The sequence below is a fragment of the Arvicola amphibius genome, chromosome 1 (genome assembly GCF_903992535.2).
Source record: "Arvicola amphibius chromosome 1, mArvAmp1.2, whole genome shotgun sequence".
NCBI classification, from domain to species: Eukaryota; Metazoa; Chordata; class Mammalia; order Rodentia; family Cricetidae; genus Arvicola; species Arvicola amphibius.
In genome coordinates this window covers 90,178,991-90,203,334 of record NC_052047.1, presented here as the reverse complement: position 1 = coordinate 90,203,334, position 24,344 = coordinate 90,178,991, and positions in this window count along the sequence as shown.

Sequence of the window (24,344 nt, the reverse complement as noted above, 5' to 3'; positions counted from 1 at the left end):
GATAAATACATATTTTCCCTCAGAGGCCCATTGTGGTGGTTTGAATAAAAGTGGCCACTGTAGGATCATATTTTAAATGGTCATCAGTTAACGGAGATTTTTGAGAAAGAATATGAAGCATTTCCTTGTTTGATGGTTTGTTAGTAGGGGTGAACTTTTAGGTTTGAAAGGCTCATGCCTTTCCCAGTTTGCTGTCTCTCTGCCCTGTGTTTATGAAACAGAATGTGAGTTCTCAGCCACTGTTGCAGCACCATACCTGCTTGTCTGCTGCCATGCTTCTTACCATGATAGTCATGGGCTCTAACTCTCTGGGATCAAATGACCCAAATTAGCACTTTCTTTTATCAATTTCCTTGGTCAGAGTTTCATATCACATCAATAGAAGGCAATTAAGATACACACCACTGTGGTTCTATATTGAGGACCTCTTTCTTTCAGTTAAGTTGCAGCATAATCAAGCTATACCACATGAACCTAAAGATAGTCAAGTTCAATAACACCACTATTTATGACCTCTAGATTCTTCCCTGCTCTCAAAGTACCTGTGGAAGAACTTTGGAGAATGTTTTGTGACACTCACAACTCACCTACCTATTCAGTAGTAGGATTAGTGCTCTGATATCAAGATATCAAGCAGTATTCCAGAAGCAATGTTTTCATTTTTTAATGGTGCTTCTTCCAGGACATCAGAATGTGCTTTTATGAGAACTGGGTTTGACATTCATCTTCACACTGAAAATTTTTAAACACATGGTTTTCATGTGTCCTTATAAGTCTCTGTAAGCTTATCTCAAGAAGCTATGAAGTTGAAGCAAGTTAACAAGTATGTTCACATTATACTTACACCTAAAGCTTGAGGAACATCAAGTAAGAAGGTGGAAAAATGGATGGGAAAGCCAAATCTATGTCTAATATTTAAATTACTTATTAAGTTAGAAACTATGATAATTCATTCTTAGATGTTTTTGTCCATTTTGACAAAAAAATGTATAAAACTATGCTTTTATGTAAAGTAGGAAAGAGTAGGAAAGATAATTGATTTTAATCAATGTAGGCAACACTGAAAATTTTATTGCTGATCTGGCAAAGTTTGGGCAAATTACAGAATAAAAACACATAATTTACAAATTGTATTTGAAAATATTTTGTTTAAATTTAATCAAAACCATAAAATACTATATATTAGTTATACTAAAAATAATGAACATTTATAATATAAATTGTCCTAGTAGTTAGCATTCAAATTTTCAATATTTATTGATCAAATATAAATATAATATCAGTAATTTAAAGCTCAATATTGTAATGTGATGTGGTACTCACCTCTGTATTCTAGGAATATGTTTTATTGTCATTGATTAATAAAGAAGTTGCATTTGACCAACGGCTTAACAGAATATAGCCAGACTGGAAGAGATACATATATAGACAGAGTAGGTGGAGTTAGAGGGAAGCCATGGAGCTGCAGCAGGAGACAGATGCTCTAAACCAGATGGAATCTTACTGGTAGGCCACAACCAGGTGGTGATACACAGACTGATAGAAGGGGGTTAATTTAAGATGTAATAGGTACCTAAGAAAATGCTAGAGTCATTGGCCAAGCAGTGTTGCATTTAATATAGTTTGGGTCTGGGTGGCTGGGAAACAAATGATCAGCCTCTGACTATAATAACGCTATTACATACTGTTTCTCAGATACAATCTTGTGAAGTTTGTTCTGATTGTAAGTCCCTGCAATATTCAGTATTTTCTATAGAATTTGAAAGGGTGAAAACTAGTGCAAGGAAACTTTGTGCTACCTTTTATTCACATACACTTCAAAATTTTATATTTTACTCTGGATAAGCACTAATAGTATATGTATGTATTTGTATATATAATACATATATTATATATAATAATATATAATACATTAGTATTTTATTGCTTTTAATAACATTAATGAGAAAGAACTTTTTTGAGATTTCCTCTTTTCTTAGGCAAGGAGTTGTTTAGTTGTACACTGAAATTATAATACTAAGTTCAGATAATTTTGTTAAGAAGGTAAACTTATTTTGGTATTAAAATGGTTTACTTTCTTTAGCATATAGTTTTTCATTACCAGGCTTTATAGTCAGTTTTTTTCTGGTGCTTATTAAAATATTTTTTATTCTATTAAACACATATTGAAAATATGATTTCTATCACTGAAATGATATATTATGGGTCTCTTAAGAGATTTTCTTCTACCAAGCCTAAATTAGAGGATTATATTTAAGATTGCAAACATGCAGAACTTACTGATGAAACTAAAATTCTGGAATGTCCTCTCTCTCCTATTTCTTATTCTTTTCTTACTAAGCAGAGTAAGTAAGTAACAGGGAAATCAATGACTAGAAAATAGACTTTTTATAAAAGAGGTTTATAAAAGGGGATCATTCCTTCGGTCTTGCCTGAATCTTGTAGTCAACATGCTTTCTGAACCCTCAGATGTTCTGTATTCTTTTGAGAACTTCATGTTGTCCTTAAAGACATCAGCAACAATATTGTAGAGTTTCTTATTAGGAATACTAGTGACTTCCTTATTTCAAGCAGAAAGTGGTCAAGAGACCATGGTCCCTCTTGCAGCAGGTGGTCAAACATCCATGACCCCTCTTGTAGAAAGTGGATTTTCTTCTCAGTGTAATCCAGTACTTTGATGTGTTAACTAGAAGGAAGTTTTAAAAGCGGATCTCAGTGACATTGTACCTAATACTCATAGGGGTCACAAGTTAAGTAACTCAATTCCTTTTTTTAATATAACAAGAAATAATTGGTTTGGCATTCACTTTACTGCACTGACTGAATTTGTCCCACATGATGTTGATATGTCAATTCATGAAATAAAAATCAAATTGGTTGATATACAGTCAAAACTTCAACTTGAAGCTTAAGGCTGAGGCATCTGGAGAAAGTGAACTCTGGTAGAGTGACTGCTCAACCTAGCATGTTGTCACATTCCAACCCAACAGTTGGCAATCTGCTTTTAGAGACTGTTCTTGGTGCCTAGTGTGTTTTATTATTTTTTCTTTTTTTTAAAGAAAACAAACTGTCTTTTTTTCATTTTACATACCAATCCTAGTTCCAACTCCTTCCCCTCCTCCCATTCTCTCTACCTACCCCTGCATCCCACCCCATCTACTCCTCAGAAAGGATAAAGCACATAACTTTGGGGAAGGTACAAGGCTCTCCCTACTATATCTACACTGAACAAGGTATCCATCCGAAGAGAATAGGTTTCCAAAAAGCCAGTACAAGAAGTAGGGATAAATGCTGGTGCCATTGTAGTGACCCTGCAGTCTTTCCTAGCCATGCAACTGTCACCCACATTCATAGGGACTAGTTTGAACCTATGCTTATTCCTTCCCTGTCTGGTTGGAGTTGGAGTTGCTGAGATTTCATTAGCTCAGGTAGACTGTTTCCGTGGGTGAATTCATCATGGTCTTGACCTCTTTGCTTATGTTCTCACCTCCCACTCTTCAACTGGACAATGGGAGCTCAGTCCAGTGCTCCGCTGTAGGCTATGCTTTAGTTTCCATCAATTTCTGGATAAAGGTTCTATGGTGATATTTAAGATATTAATCAGTCTGACTACAGGACAAGGCCAGTTCAGGCACCCTCTTCTCTGTTGCTTAGGGTCTTAGCTGGGATAATCCTTTGGATTCCTGGAAATTTCTTTAGTGCCAGGTTTCTTGCTATGCCCAAACTGGCTCTCTCAATCAAACTATCTCTTTCCTTGCTCTTATCTCTGTCCTTCCTCTATCTTGACTATCCCATTCCTTTAAGTTCCCCTCTCCCCTTCTCTTCCCTTTCTAAGCTCTCTTCTCACCCCCCCATGCTCCCAATTTTGTCAGGTGATCCTGTCTATTTCCCATTTCATGGTGGATCTATTTATGTTTTTCTTGGGATTCATCTTGTTATTTAGCTTCTCTAGGATCATGAACTATAAGCTCAATATCCTTTGCTTTACAGCTAGTATCCACATATGAGTGAGTACATACCATGCTCATCTTTCTGGAGGGAATCTTGATGGATTTGGGTTACCTCACTCAGGATGTTTTTTTTTTTTTCTGGTTCCATCTGTCTGCATTTAAATTTCATGATTTTTTTTAACCACTGAGTAGTACTCTAGTGTGTAAATGTGCTACTTTTCTTTATCCATTCTTCAGTTGAGGAGCATCTAGGTTGTTTCCAGGTTCTGGCTATTACAAATAATGCTGCTATGAACATAGTGGAACAAATGTCCATGTAGTATGATTGAGCATCTTTTGAGTATGTGCCCAAGAGTGGTATTGTTGGGTCCAGATGTAGGTTGATTCCCAATTTTCTGATAAACTGCCTTACTGATTTTCAAAATAGTTGTACAAGTTAGCTTTCCTACCAGCAATGTAGGAGTGTTCCCTTTACTTCACATTTTCTCCAGCATAAGCTATCATTGGAGTTTTTAATATTAGCCATTCTGACTGGTGTAAGATGGTATCTCAGAGTTGTTTTTATCTGCATTTCCCTGATGGCTGAACAAGTGTCTTTTGTCCACTTAAGATTCTTCTGTTGAGAATTCTCTGTTTAGTTTTGTACCTCATTTTTAAAATTGGGTTATTTGGAATTTTGATGTCTAATTTATTGATTTCTTTACATAATTTAGAGATCAATCCTCTGTCTGATGTGGGGTTGGTGAAGATTTTTTTTCCCATTCGGTAGGCTGCCTTCTTGTCTTATTGACTGTGTCCTTTGCTTTACAGAAGCTTCTCCACTTCAGGAGGTACAATTTATTTATTGTTGCTCCCAGTGTCTGTGCTACTGGTGTTATATTTAGGGAGTGATCTGTGCCCAAGCATTGAGGGCTACTTCTGATTTTCGGTTCTATAATGTTCAGTGTGGTTGGGTTTATATTGGGGTCTTTTTTGTATTTCTTTTTATTTATTTATTAAAAATTCCACCTCCTCCCATCCTCCCATTTGCCCCCCACTTCCCCAACTCCCCTCCCCTTCCCTTTCCAGTCCTAAGAGAAGGCAGGGTGCCCTGTCCTATGGGAAGTACTTAAAAGCTACTGTTAAAGAAATAAGGATATCAAAGTGGTACCTTATGGAGTTGTTTAGCCATTTGGGCAAGAAACTTCTTTTGCCTGGACTGATTAGTTAATTGTACATGCAGGACCCACAGAGAAACGTAGTGATGAGCTGCGTGCAGGTCTGTTTTTTATCCTGCCTGGCTCCCAGCCGCCTGGCTAGCTTATGCCCCATAATAACGACACACAAACTGTATTCATTTAAACACTGCCTGGCCCATTAGTTTCAGCCTCTTATTCACATCTTGATCAACCCATATCTAATAATCTGTGTAGGACCACGAAGTGGTGCCTTACCGGGAAGATTCTAGCTTACGGCCATCTTGGGCCGGAGCTTCATCTAACTTAGGAGAGGTGTGGCATCTGACTGAACCATCTACCTCACTTCCTTCTTCCTGTTCTGTCTACTCCACCCACCTAAGGGCTGGACCATTAAATGGGCCAGGCAGTTTCTTTATTAACGAATGAAATCAACTCAAACAGAAGACCCTCCCACATCAGAGAAATGACTTCTGAACTTGCCTAAAAGTGAGATGATCCTTTGGGGTTCCTGCTTCATGAATGAGTCTGTGAGACATTCTGCAAGATACAGAAGAAAATGACTGACAAACTGCCAATATAGGCAGAACTGTCTTTGAAAGTTCCTGCTTCGTGGAAAAGTCTGCTGGATACTATGGGCCTTTAGGCTGAAGAAGGATGTCCCACTGGTACAGAAGAATTTTGGGTGACTGTTTAGGAAGCAAGATGTCTCTGTCAATTCTAGAGTTTTGGAAGTTGCTTACAATGTACTTACTGTTTACTTAGGTAATATTATATCCTTCTGGAGTCTTTGATGGAGTTGAAGATTTTATAGTTATAGTTTTCCAAAGTTATAATAAAAGATAAAGTAGATATAAATATTGTAACTATAATTCTTACTTTTTTTTTTGGTTTTTCGAGACAGGGTTTCTCTGTGGCTTTAGAGCCTGTCCTGGAACTAGCTCTTGTAGACCAGGCTGGTCTCGAACTCACAGAGATCCGCCTGCCTCTGCCTCCCGAGTGCTGGGATTAAAGGTGTGCGCCACCATCGCCAGGCTATAATTCTTTCTTGATAACAGTTTTGTGATATATATATATAATTTTATGTTAAAGTTAAAACCTTCCTTTTTATTTAAACAGAAAAGGGGAGGTAATGTGAGATTTCCCTCTGTATACTGTGATTACCATTAATGAATAAAGAGACTGCTTTGGACCTATAGCAGGGCAGAACTTAGGTAGGTAAAGAAGACAGAACTGAATGCTGGGAGAAAGAAGGGTGGAGTCAGAATGAAACCATGTACCTGCCAGAGACAGTTGCTGGAACTTCAGCCTGTAAGCCACACCATGTGGCAATACACAGATTATTAGAAATGGATTACATTAAGATGTAAGAATTAGCCAATAAGAAGTTAAAACTAATGGGCCAAACAGTGATTTAATTAATACAGTTTCTGTGTGATTATTTTAGGGCTAAGCAGCTGGGAACCAACAAGCAGCCCTCCTTGCAACACCAAGTCCTTTTTTAAATATAGCTGTGACTTAGATTTTTTTTAGAGTTTATGATATGAAAATGGAAATGCATAAAGTACTTCATTACATTGGAAGGAAGTACCAGGGTTTGTGAATTTAAGAGCAGAAATTATGTGCATCTTATATTATCAAACTACAAAGTAAGTTTAGACAAAGGAGTCTGCAAGGATTTTAATTTTTTAAAAAATAATTTTTCAGTTAAGTAAAAATTTTGTGAAAAGTAAAATTTTTCCTCTAGCTACAACAGTTAAGGTGTACCTGTTTTCAATTGGGCATAAAGGTGAAAATACCCAGCTTGAGAAAAAAAAATTCTAACACAAACCTCAGGGAAGTTTAATAAGTATTGTAGCTCTCAATTTTTCCCTGAAGAGATTCAGCACAATTATTGCTAGAATTTGCCCTAGATTTTTAGCCAGCTGCTGCAAGAGACAAATACCACTGTCAATGGAGTTAATTAAAACTTGTATTAATAAATTACAGTGGAGTAAAATAAGAAGTGACCAATCATTTTCAAACTCTCACTGGAATCAATTGCTTTTATTTTTGAGCATATATAACCCAATGTGACATTGTCCCTCTTTTCCATTTTTTTATTTTCTCTGCAAGAAAACTCATTAGCTTATATCCTGATGTTTCTCAGTGTGTCATTTGAAAGAGCTACAAAGATTAACTTTCTATGTCAAATCTAATAACTCTTCTGTGGGTTATAATGTGTTTCCAGGTACATGACATTTGCCCTCAATTTTCTCTTATTATTTCAGAGGTAAGACTCTATCATCTACCTTCTTTTTTCCCTCCTCACCTATATTTATTGGATTCATTAAAAATTCTCAAAATAGGCATTCTATATAAGAAATTCAGCAAGGTTTGTCTTAGAAATAATTTCCTTTGTAAACTGTGGATACCCTATTTAATTGAACTAGATGGTATGTTACTTCATCTATATCAGAATGTCCAAACATCAAAAGTGAAAACAATTCTTTGTCAATATCTGGGGCTATTTATATGATCATTATTTCAGAAAATTGATTTCTTTTTCTCAGACTTCTCCATCCCACCATTAAGCAATTGTTAACATTCATAGCAAAAGACTGAGTTTCCAGTTGTGAAATAAAATGAAAGGCAAATTGCCATGCCCAAATTCAGTGTTATTACAATGCAGATATATATTCTGCCTTATCTCCTACCCCAGGATGTCAAAGTCAGATTTACAAGCTCCAGATTCCAGCCACACTCATTTCTTATTGACACACATTTGCTCATATTTGTGGAGCAGTGTAAAAATTCAATGTTTTTGTAAAGGAAATGATAATATTGGACTAATTAGCATTTTGATCTTTTCAAACATTTATCATGTCTATGTGTTTAAATATTCATTTTTTTTCTAGTTATTCTGACACATCTCATAAGTTTTGTAGAGTGTGTTGACACTGTGTATTCAATTTTAACTGAACAACCTTGTCCAAATTACCTATCAGTTATGCCTACTTCTTGACTCACATGGTTGTTCCTACTCCCACCTTCATGTATAATTCCACTCATGCAGCATCTGGCCTGTGACCCTATTGCTTTCTTTCCTACAGTATCCTCTTTTTTTCTTATTCTTCCTAAGTACAGGCCATGGTTCTTAAAGCCTTTCTATCATTCCTGTTTACTCTGTCACTTTTAGGTAATCTCGAAACACGCATCTGTTTATGTGTTTCTGTGCTCCCTCCCCATTAGTTCAGCACTCTACTTACTCATCACCACTCACACCTTTGCATGACATGGGAACTACATGTGAGTTGCTCAATAAAAACATAGCTGTTAGCTGTCCAAGTTCTATTTGAGTATTTTAAGCGGACTTTCTGAAGGCAAAAAATATTCTATTTTTGAGCATATGTCATGGTGCCTTGAAAATAGTAAAAAAAGTATTACAGATTTCTGCTTCCTCCTATTTCACTATGAGTACCTCATCAGGAGACTAAGGTAACAGGAAAAGGGGAGAAAAACAGGTTAATAAATGATGCCTATTAAATTTAAACGGTGCATCAATTCAGTGGGAGTTGATGGGTACAGAGAACTTCTCAACTGAGAGAACAGAGAAAAATAAAGTCACTAATTCCCTCAAAGGAAGCAGATAGGTTTCAGTTTAGGGCTCAGGTCCAGATGTTGATTTTTGTTTTCCCTTTTAAACAAGAATAGCAAATGGATGGCTCACCTGGGAAATTTCTGGAGGAGGAGAAAGGATTTTGAAATGAAATAAGGTAAATTTTCACTGTAAATGACACAGATACGAGAAGACATTCACAACACCAATCTTGTAGAAGTTTTTGTTATACTCAGCAAATTGGCTCAGCCCAGTGTTTCTCCCAGGTGTTAATGGCTTCCATTTCCTTCCCTGTCAAAGCCACTTTCAGAAGACAAGATGAGTCATGGTCTCTATCATTATGATTCATTAGTCAATTGTCATGTCAGTTGAAGTAGGAATTTTGCAGGCATTGGATATACATCATTGGCTTTTTAGGGACAAATTCAAGCAGAAAAACAGAGCTGCCATCATGTCTTCAGGCATTATTTATGATTTCAAAGTTAGTGTAGTCATAATCAGCTCAGTCAAGCACAATTTTAACTACTACTCCAAGCCTCCTGTGTTATGATATGAAAATAGCAGCCAGCTATATTCACAAAGTTGATGATAGGTTCAAATGTAATCAGTATAGAAAGGCCAAACTATAAAATTTCAAAATGGTTATTAAAGCTGAAGTTGCTCCTCTTGTCTCTCAACTTATTTCTGTCCAAATTTATGACTCATTTTTGTTCATTTCACTTGCTGTCATTCCATCTTTTCTTCTATTTCTACAAAAACGTTCCCCAGCACAAACTCACTGATTCATTGATATTGCAGTATATACATTTAAATCAAACATACACTTGTATTCTTACTTTTATCATTATTGAATAAAATTGCTTGCACATGTGAAATTAGTTGTGCACTAGGGGCCATGTGGAGGCATTTCTTCCTATTAAACAGGAGGGAATATACTTCTAAATCTCAGAAAGAAAACAGCATTCATTCAAATACCAGTTAGAGGGAACAATACCCTCACCTAGTGACACACTGCTGGTGAACATCAAGGCAGATAGTCTGAGAAAGTTTAAAACCTTAATTAGAACAGAAAATTGAACCACTGCATTTGGTCTCCGATTTGTACAAATCAGTGAAACCTCCAAATATTGCACATTTGGTTGAAACCTGTATAACACCAGGGCAGCCTGAGATAACTTCTTGGTCACTACAATTTTCAGAAGGATACAATAGCTTTTAACCAAATCTGAGACCACACCAACAGCTCCTCTTTTAAATGCAGTTTGCAAAATGTGAAGAAAACTTGAATAGTAGAAACTACAATCACAGCATGCCACTGAATGTGATATATGTCACAGATTATAGCTGAAGATAATTTCTGTCTTCTATGCCAACCCTTGCTCTACACTAAAAAACTCAGTGTCCTTTCTCCTAAGAGAAGGTGTACCTTGGCTTAACCTGGGTATTTATCACATGGTTAAATTGGTGTAATGCTCAGATGAAATGAAGGTGAAATACTCAGAGATGTAAAAACATATGCATGGTATTTTCATCTTCAAGATTCTGTGACCAAATGGAATTAAATGCCACACTATGTGATCAGCCCTTACAGTTTACCTCTTTGTTACTCTACACCTGGATATAGCATCTTCCAACCTCATGAAAATTTTCTCTATCACAAATTGAAGATTAAAATCCAGAGTTTGACCTTAGAATTAAAAAGAAATAAGACTTGCAAGCATCTGCATTGTCACAAATACATGTGTATTCATATACACAAATAGATGTACATGATAAAACCATTATACTGTACACATAAGTCACATGGTGGCATACAGATAAAAACCACATGGATATACAATTTATCTGACATTCTATAAACCTGGTGGACATTGATGACATGAAATTAGTTAGAATTTTCTCTTTATACATTTACAAAGACAGTTTTAGGTCAGAGCAAATACTTTACAAAAGGTTTGAGTCAGGAATGCTATCCCTCAGAGAAAAAAAATATATACTACTGTTTAAAATATATTTTTGAGATTGTAATATAATTATATAATTTTCCTTTATCCCCTCCAATCTCCTCCCATGAGCATTAATGTTAAGATAGCTATTAAAAAACTAGCAACAATTGATCAGACTGTGTTGAATTATTTTTCATACATAGAAACTATGCATGTCTAGCATAAGACTGGGACCTCTGAGAGAATAAGTCTGAGCCAATTCCTCTGCGGTTCTGGGCACACCCGAGGCTGGGAATTACTAGGAATTAGGCTGGAGACAGAAACATTTGCTCAAACAGCTCCAAGCCAGGGACCTCTGTAGGAGTGGAACCAGACCAGGATTTACAGAACCAGGTCAAAGCCAATAACCTAGGCCAAAGTAGGCCTGAGGCAAGATACTCCACCTTGGGCTGGAGCCAGCCTGAGGTAACAAATTCCACAGTAATGGGGCTGAACCTAGGCCAGAGTGGTCCTGAGAAAGCAAGTTCCATAAGAGCAGGAATGGATTGAGCCCAGGGACACTGGTATACCAGGATTGAGCCAGTGACCTGGGCCAGAGCAGATTTCAGACAGCAAAATCTACCAGAACAGGTACAGGGGAGCAACTGCTGAGCAAGTGAGCCAAAGCAGGAGACCACTGAGGGTCCGGATGTGAATCTGGGACATTCAAGGGAGTAGACCCAAGCCAAGAACCCTGTGGGTCTGGGTGTGAGTTTGGGACCTCTGAGGAACTTGGCCTGAGTCAGGACCTCTGTGGGTCTAGCCATGAATCTGGGATCTCCGAGGGAGTAGGAAGGAACCAGAAATCTCTGCCAGTCCAGGCATGACTGGGACCTCAGAGGCAGTAGATCTGAGCCAGGACCTTTGTGCATGTGGGCATTGGTCTGGAAAGTCAAAGGGAACCAGAAACCTCTGTGGGTCCTAGCATGAGTCTGGGATCTCTGAGGGTGCAAGACTGAGCCAGGTCCTCTGTGGGTCTGGGTGCACCAAGCCTAGAAACTCTGAGGGAATAGACCAGAGCCAGAGACCTTTGCAGGACTAACTCCAATCCAAGAACCTTTGCAGGAGCAGATCCAGACCAGAATTTATGGAACCAGGTCAAAGTCGGTAACCTAGGCCAACATAGTCCTGAGGCAAGGAACTCCACCTTGGGCTGGAGCCAGCCTGAGGCAACAAATTTCACAGGAGTGGGGCTAAACCAGCTATTTAGGCCATAGTGGGCCTTAAGAAAGCAAGCTCCACTGAACAGCAGAGTATCAGTCCAGGGACATTTACAAAAATGGTTCTGAGCCAACAACCTAGACTAGAGTAGGCTACAGCAGGTATGAGACAACAAGGGAGTGGAGCAAAGCCAGGGAGAGCTGAGCATCCTCCAGGAACATGGAGTGACCAACAGAGTAACTAGAACTGTGGCATTGACTATACTACGAGGAACAACCATCTGAGCCTTGGATTCACTGGCACCTAGAAAATTAATAAACTGTCACATACAGCCCCAACCCACACCTATTAGAGAAAAAAAATGAATAAAAAAATGTAAGAACACACACAACACCACAAAGAGCAACACGATACTAGTGAAACTTAAAGACCCTACAACACCAAAACTTGAACAACTAAATATAGATGAAGCAGAAGAAAATGACATAAAATCTAACTTCAAGAGAATGTTTGAAACTCTTAAAGAGGAACTGAGAAATTTTCTCAAAGAAATAGAAGAAAAGATTAACAAAAATGGAAGCCATTAGCAAATCCCTTAAAGAAAATCAAGAAAAAGAAATCAAACATATGAAAGAAACTATTCAAGACTTGAAAACTGAAATAGAGACAATAAAGAAAACGCAAGCTGAGGGAATTATAGAAACAGAAATCATGAGAAAATGATCAAAAAGCACAAATGCAAGCATGAACTGCAGAATACAAGAGATAGAAGAATCTCAAGTGCTGAAGATACAATAGAGGAACTAGGCTCATCAGTCAAAGAAAACATTAAATATAACAAAAGCTTAATCCAAAATATCCAGGAAATATGGGGCACCATGAAAAGACCAAACCTAAGAATAATAGGTATAGAAGGAGGAGAAGTTCAACTCAAAAGCACAGAAAATATATTTAACAAAATCATAGAAGAAAAATTTTCCCAACCTAAAGAACAAGATGCTAATGAAGATATAAGAAGCTTACAGAACACCAAATAGACTGGATCCAAAAAGGTCCCCTTACCACATAATAATCAAAACACTAAACATACAGAGTAAAAAAAAATTAAGATTTCACAAAGGAAAAAGGCTAAGTAAAATATAAAGGCAGACCTATCAGAATTACAGCTGACATTTCATTAGAGACAATGAAAGCCATGATCAAACATTATGCAGACATTTAGAGACCATGGATACCAGCTTAGACTACTATACCCAGAAAAACTTTCAATCACCATAGAAGGACAAAGCAAGATATTCCAAGACAAAACTAGATTTCATCAATACCTAGCCACAAACCCAGACCTACACAAAATACTAGAAGGAAAACTCCAACCCAAGGAAGTTGGTTACATAAACAAAAACACAGACAATTGATGGTCTCATAGCAGCAAATCCCAAAGAAGGGGAAAATGCACAAATTAACATCACCAACAATGAAAACTAAATTAACAGGAGTTAGCAATCACTGGTCATTAATATCCCTTAATATAAATGGACTCAACTCATCTATAAAAAGGCACAGGCTAATAGATTGGATACCAAAACAGAATCCATCTTTCTTCTGCATACAAGAAACATACCTCTACCTCAAAGACAAACATCATCTCAGAGTTAGGAAAAAATATTCCAATCAAATGGACTTAAGAAACAAGTGGGTGTAGCTATCCTAATATCAAACAAAATAGACTTCAAACTAAAATCAATCAAAAGAGGCAAAGAGGAACATTTCATATTAGTCACAGGAAAAATACATCAAGAGGAAATCTCAATACTGACCATCTATACCCCCAAATACAAGGCCACCCTCATATGTAAAAGAAACACTTCTAAAGCTTAAATCATACATTAAACCCCACATACTAATAGTGGGAGACTTCAACACTCCACTCTCACCACTGGACAAGTCAGTCAGACAAAAAAATGAACAGAGAAATAAGGCAACTAACAGATGTTATGGATCAACTGGACTTAACAGATATCTATAGAATATTCTATCCAAACATAAAAAGATATACCTTCTTCTCAGAACCTCATGGAACCTTCTCAAAAACTGACCACATACTCGGTAACAAAACAAACCTCAACAAATACAAGAAAAATGGAATAACCCCATGTACCTTATCAGATCACCATGGCTTAAAACTAGAAGTTAACAGCAATACTAATTTCAGAAAGCCCACAAACACATGGAAATTAAACAATGCTCACTTAACTCCATGAGTCAAGGGAGAAATAAAGGAAAAAAATTAAAGTCTTCCTAAAATTCAATGAAAATGACCACACAACATACCCAAATTTATGGGACACAATGAAAGCAGTTTTAAGAGGATTTTTCATAGCATGAAGTGCCTACATAAAGAAGCTGGAAAAATATCTCACACTAGAGAATTATCAGAACATTAGAAAACTTTAAACAAAAAGAAGCAAACTCACCCAAGAGAACTAGATGGCAGGAAAGAATCAATCTGAGAGCTGAAATCAACACAATAGAAACAAAGAAAACAATACAAGGAATCAATGAGACAAAGAGTTGGTTCTTCAAGAAAATCAGCAAAATACACAAACTTTTATCCAAACTAACCAAAAGGTAGTAAGATAATATCCAAATTAACAAAATCAGAAATGAAAAGGAGACATAACATCAAACACAGAGGAAATAAAGAGAATCATCAGGTCATATTTTGAAAACCTGTACTCCACAAAATTGGAAAACTTAAAGGAAACTGACAACTTTCTGGATAAATAAGACTTGCCAAAATTAAATCAAGACCAGATAAGCAAATTAAACTGACCTATAGCTGCTGAAGAAATAGAAACAGTCATAAAAAGTCTCCCAACCAAAAAAAAAAAAAAAAAAAAAAAAAAAAAAAAAAAAAAAAAAAAGCTCAGGACCAGATCGTTTCATTTCAGAATTCTAAAAGATTTTCAAAGAAGAACTAATACCAATATTTACTCCTCAAATTATTCCACACAATAGAAACAGAAGGAACATTGCCAAACTCTTTTTATGAGGCTACAATTACCCTGATACCCAAACTACAGAAAGACATTACTAAGAAAGAGAATGACAGACCAATCTCACTCATGAACATTGATGCAAAAATACTAAATTAAATACTGGCAAATCAAATCCAAGAACACATTAGAACCATCATCCACCATGACCAAGTCATCTTCATCCCAGAGATGCAGGGATGGTTCCACATATGAAAATCAGTCAACGTAATCCACCATATAAACACACTGAACAGTAAATCCACATGATCATCTCATTAGATACCAAAAAAGCTTTTGACAAAACACAACATCCCTTCATGATAAAAGTCTTGGAGAGAGCAGAAATAAAAGGAACATACCTAAACATAATAAAGACAATATACAGCAAGGCAACACCCAACATCAAACTAAATGGAGAGAAACTTCAGTGATCCCACTGAAATCAGAAACAAGAGAAGGTTGTCTACACTCTCCATATTTATTCAATATAGTTCTTGAGGTACTAGCCAGAGCAATAAGACACCATAAGGAGATCAAGGGGATACAAATTGGAAAAGAAGAAGTCAAACTCTCACTATTTGCTGATGATATGATAGTTTACATAAGTAAACTCCAAAATTCTACCAAGGAACTTCTACAACTCATAAACACTTTCAGTAATGTAGCAGGATACAAGATTAACTCAAAAAATCAGTAGCCCTCCTGTACACAGATGATAAAAGGGCTGGGAAAAAATCAGAGAAACATTACCTTTCACAATAGCCACAAGTAGCATAAAATATATCAGAATAACTCTAACCAAACAAATGGAAGACTTGTATGACAAGAACTTTAAATCTTTGAAGAAAGAAATTGAAGAAGACACCAGAAAAGTGGAAAGATCTCCCATGCTCGTGGGTAGGTAGAATTAACATAGGAAAAATGGCCAAAAACAATCTCCAGATTCAATGCAAGGCCTAGCAAAATTCTTCACAGAAGTCAAAAGAAAGTTAATCAAATTAATATGGAAAAGTAAAAAACCCAAGACAGCCAAAACAACCCTGTACAATAAAAGAACTTTTGGAGGCATCACAATCCCTGACTTCAAACTCTACCACATAGCTACAGTACTGAAAACAGCCTGGTTTTGGCATAAGAACAGACAGGAGGACAAATAAAACTGAATAGAAGACACAAATCTTAATCTACACACCTACAAACACCTGATTTTTTTACAAAGAAACAAAAAATGCAAAATAAATCAAATGGAAAAAACAAAGCATATTTAACAAGTGGTGCTGGCATAACTGGATATCACCATGTAGAAAAATGAAAATAAACCTATATCTATCACCATGCACAAAACTGAAGTCCAAATGAATCAAAGACCTCAACATAAAGCCAGCCACACTGAACCTTATAGAAGAGAAAATGGGAAGTACACTTGAATGCATAGGCACAGGAGACCACTTCCTAAATAGAACCCCAGCAGCACAGACATGGAGAGAAACAATTCATAAATGGGACCTCATGAAACTGCAAAGCTTTTGTATATCAAAGGACATGGTCACCAAGATAAAACAGCAGCCTACAAAATGGGAAAAAATTTTCACTAACCCCACATCAGAGGTCTGATCTCCAAAATATACAAAGAACTCAAGAAATGTGTCATTGAACAAACAAATAATCCAGTAAAAATGCAGTATAGACCTAAACAAAGAACTCTCAACAGAAGAATCTAAAATGGCTGAAAGGCACTTAAAATGTTCAACTGATGTGGGAGTCTTCTGTTTGTATTTCATCCGTTAATAAAGAAACTGCCTTGGCCCATTTAATAGGCCAGCCCTTAGGTGGGTGGAGTAGACAGAACAGGAAGAAGGAAGTGAGGTAGATGGCTCAGAAAATTGCCCTGCCTCTCCTTTCTGGGACAGTTGCCATGAAGCCAGCCACCAGGTCAGACATGCTGAATCTTTCCTGGTAAGACACCACTCGTGGTGTTACACAGATTATTAGATATGGGTTAGTCAAGATGTGAGTAAGAGCATGAAACTAATGGGCCAGGCAGTGTTTAAATAAATACAGTTTGTGTGTTGTTATTTCTGGGCATAAGCTAGCCAGGTGGCTGGGAGCCGGGTGGCGGGAAGCAGCCTGCTGCTCATTACTATATTCAACATCCTTAGTCATCAGAGAAATGCAAATCAAAACAACTTTGAGATTCCATCTTAACACCTGTAAGAATGGCCAAGATGAAAAACACTGATGACAACTTATACTGGGGAGGTTGTGGGGTAAAGGGAACACTTCTGTATTCCTGGGAGTGCAAGCTGATACAGCCCCTTTGGATGTCAGTGTGACACTTTCTCAGAAAATTAGGAAACAACCTTCCTCTGGACCCAGTAATAACACTTTTGGTTATATATCTAAAGGATGCTCAATCATGTCACAAGGACATGTGCTCAACTATGTTCATGGCAGCATTGTTTGTCATGCCACTCGACCAAAGAATAGATATGAAAAATGTGGTACATTTACAAAATGGAGTACTACACAGAAAAAAAAAAAAAAAAAAACAAAAAACAGCAGCTTGAATTTTGCAGGAAAATAGATGGAGCTAGAAAACATTGAGTGAGGTAACCCAGACACAGAAGGGCAGGTATCACATGTACTCACCCGTAAGTGGTTTTTTAAACATAAACAAAGAAAACCAGACTACAAATCACAATCCCAGAGAACTTAGACAACAATGAGGACCCTAAGAGAGACATACATAGATCTAATCTACATGGGAAGTAGAAAGTAGAAAAAGACAAGATCCTCTGAGTAAATTGGGAACATGGGGACTTTGGGGAGGGTTGAACGTAAGGGGAGAGGCAGGGATGGGAGAGGCAGGGAGGGGAGCAGAGAAGAATGTAGAGATCAATAAAAATCAATAAAAAAGAACTAAGTATGTATAAAGAGGTGACTTCATTTCCCAGCCTGAAACTATGTCAGCAAAGTGCTTGGTGCTTTTCTATGCAGAAACAGAATGGTGATTACTTCTACACAACCTTAAGTGCCGTAAACTTGACATATTTAAGTGCATGTATTGTTGTTTGTTGTTTCCTCTCTTCGGCTTTAGAATTACCACTGCATAGAGATACATGTTGGAGGAGACGCATGTGCTTACTCAATAAAATATTATCCAAAGTCTACATGTGTCAAACATCACATTGTTCCCCAATGCATTCACAGTTAAAACTTACCAAAGAAATTCTAATATTCTTTTTTATCAGAAGTCTCTACAAACTTTTCACAGCTTCTTCTGGCCCCATAAATTCTCTGATTTTTATGAAGTTAATCTGGATTCATGAGTGAAGTCACTGATGTTTTTTCAAGTGCTTGATCTAGCATAGAACCCAACATAAGTAACTTTTCTCACAAATCCAGATTAATTTCTTTGATACATAATATTTGTGAATTTTTATGCAAACAATACTTAGTGGAAGATGGGGAAGAAAGAATGTAAGAGTCAGGTGATCAGGAAGTTTCTGTGAGATAGTGTCTCCTAGAAATGTCAGAGAAACTATGCCCATGAAGTCTCATCAACATCTCTTCTTGTGTATGATCTGAACAATGGCACCTACTGATATAGTAACATTGATGGGAGAAATTTCAGGAGGCCTCAGTGCTAGGCCAAGAACTATATAAAACTAAGGTGTGTGTGTGTGTGTGTGTGTGTGTGTGTGTGTGTGTGTGTGTATTTGAATGTGTGTTTGTATATAATTATATATGCATATATACTATATATGTAAAACAACTCATTTTCTGTCTAATAAATTATTGTTTATCATACTTTTTAGCTTAACAGTGATGTGCAGAAGAATTACTGATTATGTGATGCAAAATGTAGTGTACATTTTCTCACACATTGTTAAATTTGATATAGAAATTTGATTATTTAAACTAACCATGTATTAAATTATCTTGAACCAGCAGGTTGTATCTTGCTCTTGCCATCTGTTTTAAGTTAATAATTAAATTTTTCTGTCCCTTCTCATTTTGCTACTGTAGAAAAAATAAAAATACCTTGAGATTTTTGTCACTTAGAACTTACTTTCTTGACTCAAGGTGTCTCTGGGAAAATGTATACCAAGAATGAACTTCGATTTTAAATTTATTTTTAGCACACAAGTCATGTTATCCACTTGAAAATAATAGGCATGCTCACTTTTCACAGAGCATGAATTTGAAGATGGTATGTGTTTACAAAGAGCAGGAGACAATTTCCTCTTTATGGAAACAACTTTCTTATTATCCTGTCATCCTCCATTGAACTTAACATTTACTAAAGCATCAGTAATTTTACTCAGTGTAAACTGGAGAAGATGTGACATGATAATCATATAACAGTTTCATCTGTTTAATAATAAAAAAAGGTTAGGGAAAATGAACATCTAAACCTTCCTGTACTGGGAATAAAGGAGTAGAGAGAAAATCCAGCGAGGTATTAAGAGGTGGATTATAGAAAACAAGGGCACATTCTCCAGTTAGCAAGGAAGAGAAAGGGCTGCAACCACTCATTTGGGTAAAGCACATTGCTGTTTATGTTGCTTCTTTTCTTTGTACCCATCAACACCAATTTGTGCTGTCCAAATAAGTCACTGCTACAGTAGCATTGGATGCCCATTATGGGAATGTTATTTTCTTTTTTCCTTTTGGTCAGAAGAATAAACTTACATCTGCTTGGAGACACATCTCCATTGTCTCTGTCCTCAAGACTTAATTCAATTGTGTTTGTCAGTCACCTTACCAAAGAACAACCCCAAGGAAAGCTGATTCACCTTAAGCCATGCTAAAAGGATGGAATGGATAAATTAGAGAGGAGTTGGAGGGCATCAATATAATCAAAACTTGCGAACTAAAAACTCAAAGAATAAAAGAAAAATGAAGAAATAAAATATAATTCTAAAGTTCTAGAAAGTCCAAGAAGATGAATCGTCATTAAATGGGAAGAGAGTAGAGGCTATAGCAAAGAATAAATTGCTGCCTGTGCTCTGGAATCTGTATTTATTTATGGGCTTGAAAAGTCATGAGCTATCTACTTATGTATTGTGCAGCTATCTATCAATTATTTATCTATGTATTGTTATCTATTTTCTATCAATTGATATATCTCTCTATCATATGTCTTTCCATCAATCATCTATCTAGCTATCATCTAATCATCTATGTAGCTGTCACCAATCAATCTCAAGGAAGTAGAATCGAAGTAAAATACATAGTATTTAGTTGTATCCTTATCTTCCCTTGTGCATTGTTATGTTGAAGGTTCATTATTCCTGAGGAGTTTTATAAAATGCTTTTGAATAGCTCCTTGATATCACTTAGAATATTCATTTCTCCTTCGTATTATTGTTACATTGATAAATGGTCTAGAGAATTAATTATTTTAAACTCATTATTTAAAATAAATACCCATTATGAAAGTCTGTTCCCAATGATTTGAGTTGCTAAAGCCCCGTCCTTCACTGCAAGCCTTATTTGGAGGTAAGGTCTCTCAATAAGTAAGTAAGGTTAAGTGAAATCTTAAGAATAGGGGCCTGATGAAATAGGATTTGTGTTGCTGCAGGAAACAAACTACAGAAAGTCTTTCTCATTTTCTGACTTCCCCACCTTTGTTTATCCACAGGGAAGGGTAGGTGAGGCTTCAGTGGAAGGGCAACATTACATAAACTGGAAAAACAGTCCTCAAAACAGCAGCCACAGTAGTGAGTTTGTTATCTACTCTCCAGAATGAGTAAAAATAAACTTCTGATGTTTAATTGCTTATTGCGTGGTATTTTTCCTACACCATCTCTTGCTGACTCATACACTTACCTCATAGGCTCTAACAGTAGGTAGTGATGCTTGCTAGAAGTTGCTAGTGGCAGTGTATCCTCTGTTGACTGCTACTCAAGTCCTTTATTTCATTAGGTTGTAAAATTGTGGTAGTTCACATTTGCCGTCTTTTGTTATCTAAAATGCATTTATAAAAAGAAAGTTATTCTCTCACTGTTACAGAGAAATGTAGAATAAATTTCATCCATCAAAGTTAGTATTTTGATTGAAATTGTTCCAATTTTATATAATAGGATAATTAAGTCATTTGGACTCTGAGCCTTGCTGATAAAATTCTTTGACTCTTTGATCAGTTTCTTCTTTATACATTAAATAGTTTTGTCAGGTTCATTTTGTAAATCACCTGTCTAGACCTCAAAGTAAGCATTTATATAAGAAGAATTCTTGGTTATATTCAAGAAAAACATATAGAGAGCAAGCTTTGGTCTCTAAAGATTTCTGTTGTGTTCCTATTAAACCTTTTCCCATGTTTTATCTGTAAAAAGGAACTGGAGTTAAAAAAAGAAACAAATATTCTCACTGAAGCTGTCAAGTCAGAATCAAAACCAGTGAACCATGTTTGGCTTTGCCATTGTGACCTGTATCTACATCCAAAATTAGTAGTATTGCTTATTTCATTTATCATAAAATGCAAAATTAATAGTGTCAGAAAAATAGCATATAAATTCTGTCCATCTGTTTTATCTAGAATAAACTCAAAATTCAGAATGAATTTCCCACACCCAAAAGAAGATAATTATTCATTTATTTAATAAAGAATTTGATGACAACTATATGAGGATATAGAAAGAGGATACTAATCTGTGAGACATGATGAAGACCACATGAGCCATAGAAAGGGTACCTATCTGACAACACAATGTTCTTGGATTGCTAGTGTCTAGAACATGAGGAATTAAATTTGTATTTTTTTAAATGAATGAATAAATAAATAAATATAAATAAATAAATGGAAATTCATATAGTCTGGCTCTTTTTTAGGACAAGATGACAGTATATATCTGCCAGGGAGTATTCATTTCAACTCACCTTTCAAACTTGTCAATCTGAAATTATTTATGATGTTCTATTATTACTCATTCAAGACCGACAGAATCTGCCTGTACCTGGACCACCTTCCTCATTCCTGAAACTGTTATTCTGTCTTTTCTCTTTTTATGCTGTCAGGATGACTGGAAGCATATTAATTCAAAATAATAGTTAAAAAACATAACAGAAAACAGGTATTAGTTATGGGTCTTGCTTCTCATGTAACAGCATTCTTGGAGTTGTAATTAGAATTCTTCAGCTGTCTGTTTAATTTGATTATTAATCGGGTAAAGTTTACATTTACAATTTGGAGTTTGTTTTCTCCTTTATTATATTTCTTTATTGTTCCCTATTTGTTTCTTTTAAAAAACCCAGTCCATATTAAATCTTGTGTTGACATATTAACTGAAACTTTCATTATTTTAGTGATTGTCTTCCAATTTGACCTCAGAAATCCTCTTTGCCTTGGCTCTTATTCCCAGCATAGCAATATGTTTTAGTTTCATCAGGTTATATATAAGCTTTGACTACAGTATTCTCAGGTTTTTTAAAGGAGCTCCTCTTTATTTTCCCTGAGAACTGTCGGGCCAAAATTATCTCAGGGCTTGTACCCCGAGGTTTATAGGACAGAAAAAAGTCTGGCTCAAGTTCAGGGCCTAGACTGTATGGCCTGCTGGACAGAAAAAAGCCTGGCTTGAGTTTGAGTGAGGATTGTTAAATCTTGGTCTCTGGCCTCCATCTTTGGAGGCCCAGTCCCTGTGCCTGCCAAACCTTGAGCCCTCCCCGGAAGAGAGTCAAGACAGCCTGCCAAAGTCTTGACCACTCCCCTAGTCTTTTTCAAGTGCTTCCCTGGAAAGTCCCTCGTGGTCGTTTTCCTCTCTTCCAAGTGGTCACATTCACGGCTTCCCAGTTTTCCCTTGGGACCACCTCCAGAATCTTGGCAACTGAATTGGCCACTTCAAGACGTATATAATCAGTTCCTGGGGACTGGAACCCTATCTCATATAAAACAAAGCACAAGATGGGTTGCATGCATATTGATCACATTGGATGATGCTTTGATGTGTTTTTGAAATTGGTTTCAAAATATTCTATTGAGAATATTTATATCTATGTTCATGATGGAGTTGGTTTGTAATTCTCCTTCTTGTTGAGTCTTTATGTGGTTTGGAAATCAGGGTAATTGCAGCCTCATAAAATGAATGTGGCAATGTTTTTTTTTTCTGTTTCAATTTTGCAAATTAGTTTGAGGAGTATTGGTAAATTATTCTTTGAAAGTCTTATAGAATTCTGCACTAAAGCCATCTACTGCTTTGCTTTTTTTTTTTTGGTTGGGAGACTTCTAATGACTGTTTCTATTTTACTAAGTATTATTTCTTATCTGTTCTTGATTTACCTTCAGTAAGCAGTATATATTGATAAAATTTTATGTTCTTTTAGATTTTTCAATTTTGTGGAGCACATATTTTGAAGTGTGTCCTTATGTTCCTCTGGATTTCTTTGGCGTATGCTGTTATGTACTCCTTTTCAATTCTATTTTTGTTAATTTGGATAAACATTCTCTCTTTTTAGTTAATTTGGATAAATATTTGTCATTCTTACTGATTTGCTTTAAGAAACAAGTCTTTATTTCATTGATTCTTTGTACTGTTTTGTTTGTTTGTTTCTAGTGTGATTTCAGGTCTAAGTTTGATGATTTCTTTCCATTTATTTCTTTTTGTTGTGATTCCTTCTTTTTCTTCTAGAATTTTCAGGTATGCTGTTAAATTACTAGTTTGAAATCTTGCCAGTTTGTCTATGTAGGAACTTAGTGCTATGAGCATGCTAGTTAAAACCGCCTTCATTGTTCCCCATAAGTTTGGGTATTTTGTGTGTTTCTTCTCATTCAGCTCTATAAAGTCTTTAATTTTTTTTCCAAATTTACATTAGTTTTTGTTTTCTTTGACTCTATTTTTATTTCCATGTCTTTGTTGTATTCATTTCCGTCCACTGTTTATGTCTTCATAGAGTTCTTCAAGGGATTTATTTGTTTACTTTTTAAGGACATTTATTATATTCATAAAAACTATTTTGAGGTATTTTTCTTGTACTTCATCCATGTGGCAATACTCAGGGTCTTCTGTTGTACGGTTGCTGGACCCTAGTGTGGACATATTGTCCTGGCTGCCATTGACTGTGTTTTTACACTGGCATCTAGATATCTGGGTATAGGAAGAATGTTACTGTCTTTGTTAGGTGGATAATTTGGTTTTTTGTTTCTGTTGCTCTGTCTTGTTCTTTGGAGAGTGTGGTTGCCATGTGTTCCCTGATAGGAATATTTTTCAGGGATCCTGATAGGTGGAGATTCAGGTAAAATGTATTTTTAGGTATTGGGAACTAATACTTAATGGAGGTGGGCTATGTATGACAGATAAGGGTGGTTCACAGGAGTGAAGAGAGTAGTGTGTTCTACCAGGATATGTTTAGTACCCTGGGAATCAGGGCAGAGAGAGTAGATGCCATAGCAAAAGGTCTGCTACAGAGCTAAGGGTGAGGCTGGGGGGATTGTTGGA